Source organism: Tenrec ecaudatus, chromosome 11 (genome assembly GCF_050624435.1).
Source record: "Tenrec ecaudatus isolate mTenEca1 chromosome 11, mTenEca1.hap1, whole genome shotgun sequence".
Classification (NCBI taxonomy): domain Eukaryota; kingdom Metazoa; phylum Chordata; class Mammalia; order Afrosoricida; family Tenrecidae; genus Tenrec; species Tenrec ecaudatus.
The window spans coordinates 144,713,765-144,719,556 of record NC_134540.1 but is presented as its reverse complement, the minus strand read 5'-3'; the positions used below and the strand labels follow the sequence as shown (position 1 = coordinate 144,719,556).

Here is a 5,792-nt window from a genome sequence, read left to right as displayed (position 1 = left end):
CCTGCTTCCTGTTCATCAGCTCCTGCAGCTGCATTAGTCAGGAGACGCCTTCAACTTACATCCAACCCACTGACTTGAACCCTACTGGATTAGCCCACTTCTATAACATTGTGATCACAAGCATGGCAACAATTGTGAGGATGGCACAAGATTGGACAGTGTTGTATTCTGTTGCACATAGAGTCACTATGGGTTGGAACCGACTCAATAGCACCTAAGAACGATGACAACAGCTGTGTGAGTTATCTTTTTTTTTTAATGTCCTCTTATGGCCAGAACCAGCCCTGTGCCTAGCACAGCCCTCCTAAATTGAGAGGGAGATGCTGTACATCCTGCCTCAGGCCCCTGTGCCACTGCTGAGCACAGGGGAGCAGGGACATCTGGGCCGGGATGAGAGTTATTTATCTATCTATCTAACAAGTGTCACTGATCTTTCTTCTCCAGAAAACCCAGTCCAATACACTTACCATGAGTTCAAATTAACTTGATGGTAACTAACAACACAATTCTTTATGTATAAAATATATATATAAAGAGATGTATATATAGAATTAAAGTGACATTGACTTTTCATGATGAAAGAATAATCTAATAGTAGAAATCATCTTAATGTAGTGCTGTAAAATTACATAAATAATTTACCATTTTGTTAACATCAGATTCCTTGTCAAAAATAGCATGTAAGCAGTAGAGCTTTTTGAGAAAATATCTTGGAAATTTATACTTACTAAACTGTAAAAAAGAAGTGACCTGTAGGCGACCTCCTCTAACTTCACAAGAGGGAAGGAAAATCAGCATCATCAACATCAGCTGCCCCAGGCTGATTGCTAAGTGGATGAGGTAAGACCTGCCTTACCTTTCAACTTTCTTACCAAACCCGATGCCAAACATCTCTTCCCCCACACTCTACTTTACATCTGAGTTTGACAATTCATTGCAAGGACTACACAGAACTCACAGATAATATTCTCAACTATAGGATTTAATTAAGAGAGTTAACAGGTTGCAGATGCTCAGAATGCTCCTCAGACTTACCAACAGGGAGGCTTTCTATGGTCTTCAGCCTCTCAGCCACATGGATCTTTGGCTCCGGTGCTGCTCAAGCAATGGTGCAAACCGCTTTTATGTGTGCTCATATTGCTGAAAGGGAAAGCACTCCACCTGAAGCCTCAACCTAAAGGCATTTGTCTCTAGCTCAGTGGGTCAGTGAACCTAGATCCCCAGTTAAGTCCCTGGAAACACCCACTCCATAAGGAGCTTCCTTTCCTAGGTTTTATTTTGTCTGTGGCTGAACAGACCACCTGCCCATTTCATCCTCCGGGGCTTGATTCTACGGCTTTTGATTTTCTGCCGCCCCTTCGACATCATAGCTGTTCCTTGAATCAAAACGTTCATTATTCATGAATCTCAGAGACAAAGGGCATTCGCTCCTGGCTCTTCTCTCTTGCTGAGAGTGAGCTGAAACCTTCCCGCTTCTTAGATGACTTATTTTATGCCCAACAAAATGGCAATCCCTGCTAGTAGTCACTCCAATATCAATTATATAGTTCAATTTGCATCTTCCTCACCTTATTTAATCCAGTGCTATCAGGAAACAGTGATTGGGAAGTTACAGAGATTATAGCCTAAAGAAAATTAGTGGCAGAAGTTATGAATGAAACTATGATGAGAGGAACCTTATTAAATAGTTCACTGAGCTGAGCATACACAAAGGATATTTTAAATATATATGCAAAATAAGTAATTATAAGTGGGCAGTAGATATGAAACTAAAGCTATATAATGGGTTACATTTACCTCCCAGGGAAAACAACAATGACAAAACAAACCAATAATTATAAAAACGAAAAACAAAATATATGACTCAAATTTCATAGTAAAAGAGAAACACCCAGAGTAGCAGAGTAAGTTCCTTTGGAGATCTGCAATTTTGAGCACTATCAAAAATTATGGAAGGTTAAAAAATATCAGTCCAGAATTCTGGTAATTCACCAAAGGCCTTCAGCAATTAGGAAATATTTATTCAGGAAAAAAACAGCTTCTCATGAATATAAAAGTTTAATGAGCCTGACTTCCCACTCCTGATTGCCAGCTTCACACTAGCCATCAACCTCCAAAGCCTAAAGCCATGTGATCTGTGAATAACATCCACTGGAAAGGGCAGATTAGATTTCAAATCACCCTAGGGTCCCACTCCCAGAGAAGTATCACTCTGCTCTGTCCTCTTTGCCATATATAGGGTTTGTCTTTATTTGACCTGACTCATATTTCCCTCACAACAATCAAGGCTAAGTCAAACAAAAATGAAAAGGATGATATGGGAACTAAGCATCCATAGGGTAGTGTGGAAAAACTATAGCATATGTTCTGATTTCTAGAAAGGAAAGCATATATTCTGGGACATAATTTTGACAACTGTGGATGATTTTCCCACAAAATTAATTAGTGACATTTGAACGAGAGTCATGAAATAACAAAGAATTAAGGCATGTATTAGCTGTAGACACTTGGAAAAAAGTAGGGAATGAATTGTCTCAAGACCTAGAAGGAAATCTCCGAGTAAGAAAATAAATGACCAGCAACTTCAATGACTAGACAGCTCAAAGAATACAGATTTGATATCATTAGTCCAGGAAAATTACCAACAAAACAAATAGCAGCAGTGATAGCAAGACCAGACAGAAAAACAAAGCTTAGAGGGTGGATTTCCTATCCAGAGTTGTTCATTACATTATTAAAAATGTCTAGTTCTAACCAAAATTGTGAGAAACAGAAAGTGTAGTGAACTTACAGAGGAAAAAAACAAAAACTGTATATGAGAAAATGCAAATACTGGATTTACTAAGCAAAAATTTACAATGAAATATTTCAACTATATTCAAAGTGAGCATACATCTGTTTCCTAATAAATTGTTTGGAATTAATTACTATGAGAGTTATGAATCACTAAATACATGTATTATGAAAGGTATTAAATTTTAAAACATTCAAATTTGAATTGCAGAATTAAAATTATATCATACAGTTCCATGAAATATTTACAACACAGTATCTAAAGAGGATTTAAATTGACACAACAAATCATCAACAATCTTAAAGATTGATCTATGGAAATGATCTATTTGGAGGAAGGGAAAGGAAAAGAAACAAAAACATGCAACTATACAGATTATAATCATATTGAAAAGATAAATACAAATTAAGAATGCAAATGCATGAGACAACTAACTTGGGTACTCATGATTTCAAGTACTTTGCCATCAGACTGCTCATCGAAAATAACAGGGAGCAGAAGCTAGCAGAACAACAAATTAGGAGTTCTGTAAGAAACAAAGGGTGAGCCTTTGAATTTGAAACTAAGACCCTCTCAGGGGAAAAAAATGAGGAAGTTCTTCACTAGAAGAGTAGCCCCACAAGAAGCATGGAATCAGATAACAGCAAACCGCATGTTTTAATATAAAGAAAGGCGTGCATAATGGTTTTATTTTTAAACATACTTGTATATAAAATCTATTAGATTTTGTATTTCTTCTTTTGATAGAGAAGTGGTATCAGAATTCATCTAGCTATATATAGTTTTCCCATGAATCTTGCACGGACTCTGTAATAAATTCCAACACTGATTTTTTTTTCATCCCAAAGACATTTTATTCTATTCAGTTTAATGGTTATTAATCCAACATCTATACATTATCTCATTCTAACATTATTACATGCACAATAAATATCTAGGAACTTTCACACAAATGGATCAACTATATTTTTTCACATATGTGGCTGATTTCTCTACACTCTTGCTTGGTTGAATGTTTTATGAAACTGATATTCAAAGGATTAATTTACTTCTGAGCAGTGACTATTTCCCTATGGTTTCTTCAATTGTTTTATTTAAATAGGATGTTATTATTTATAGTTTCAGATAATCATTTTGAAAGACATCTCTTCCTGCATAATTTAACATATTTTCCTAGTCTTCCCCTTAAGTATATTCAGAACTCTGATTATTCATTTCACTTGGTGAAAAAAAGACATTTTTCTAGACATTTAATCTACAAAACATTCCACTCGTCACATAGTCACCCTGCTATTGATCTCCATGCTTTATTTTTAGAATAGCATTTATAGGGACTCCTTACCATAGTAAATATTTATTTGTTAATTATAAGGTTTTTTCCCCTTTTCACACACAGTCTAAATTCTACATGGACAAAAAATGTTTTCAGTTTTATTGAAAACATTACCATTGGTCATTTGAATAAATGACTTAACTTCCTAAAATTTCTCATTACTTTTGCTTATTCATTATCTCTCCTCCCAAAAATGTTCATAAAAATCAAATATTACAGACATAAATGCATCAGCCCACAGGCAACTATTAATTAATGCCAAGTGGCAACTGTCAGTTCTTCGAACATGGCCCTGCTTGATACTCCCCTTCATGAAGAGGTCCCTGAAAATAGAGGTGCTATCTGCTAAGTTGCTAAAGAAAACAAATGGTGTCTGTGTTAGGCCTGGGTGACTAGAGAAACAGACCCAGTGACACTCATATATGTGCAAGAAACAGTCTGATATCAAAAAGTCATATATCAAAAACATCCCAGCCCAGTACAACTCAAGTCCATATGTCAGGTACGAGTCCATAGTCCCCCTTCAGACTCACGAAGTCATATGCAATGATGCAGAATGCAGGAACATCATGGCCAGTGGGTTCAAAATCGTGTGGATCCCATGGTGCAGTTCATCACAGAGCTTTGGCAGGTCCCAGCATGGCTCCCCAACAGGAAGGTAAAAACAGATTTGGGGGGAGGTTCCAGGACCCTCCTTCTGAGATCATGCCCTCAAGGAGGTATGCATCAGGCTGTGACCTGATTCACAGGCTAGACTCCACCCATACACTTTTATATCTTCATGTTAACACAAAATGATGTAACTACCACGGTACCCAGCTATCAATGGAACAATGTCTGAGGTTTTGAAGGCTTGCATTCAAACAAGCAGCCATCTAAGTGAGGCATCAACTAAATCTACATGGAAAAAGCACACGAACCTGTGTGCTCCAAATATGTCAATAACAAAATACAAATATGATGAAGTGAAAAGTATCAGAGTTTAAATTGTGAACACTCAGCTGTTAGAAGGCTATGGAGGACAGTGGGAGCCCAAAATCCATCTGCAGTGTATCTAGTAAGATGAAGACTGGCCATAATCAAGGAATTCAAACAGCCTTACAATCAGAGATTATTATAGCAATGGAACTGTTGTATAATATGATATCTGGTCAGTCTACCCTCCTTTTGATCCAACCTGAATTGCTTTAGGTTAAAATATTTATTACTGGTTCCATGACAGAAATTTCCTCTGTAACTTTTAAAATATTGCTGGTGGTCTTTGTGATCTTACTCTTTATTTTTATCTTTATAATATTTTAATTTCTTTCTGTTCAGTTTTTAATATTGTTTATGTTAGGTTTCTGTATTATGAAACATAGAAGGGCTGGTGAATAGAGGCAATATTTGATTCAATGGGCTCGGGGATGGGGGTTAATTAAGGGGAAGTGGGAAGCAAATGATGAGTGTGGGAGGGGGAAGAAGCACTACAATTGATAGCGATGATGTATATACTACTCCTTTTTAATGTGTCTGAACTATGAGAGTTATGATATGTGAACTTTATATCAATAAAATAATTTTAAAGCAAATATCACCCTTATACAAGCAACAGGTTTTAATTTACTTACAAAGGAACACTTAATCAAGTCTTGGAGTTTTTTAAGTAGTCCCTAAAAGCTATTC

At 36.5% G+C, this 5,792-nt stretch overlaps 1 non-coding gene across 1 annotated transcript; it reads right to left on the bottom strand.

Moving 5' to 3' along the window:
• Positions 1 to 257: 257 nt before the first annotated feature.
• LOC142462070 (small Cajal body-specific RNA 11) lies at positions 258 to 394 on the bottom strand. Its single transcript, XR_012787214.1, has one exon.
• Between the last annotated feature and the right edge of the window lie 5,398 nt (positions 395 to 5,792).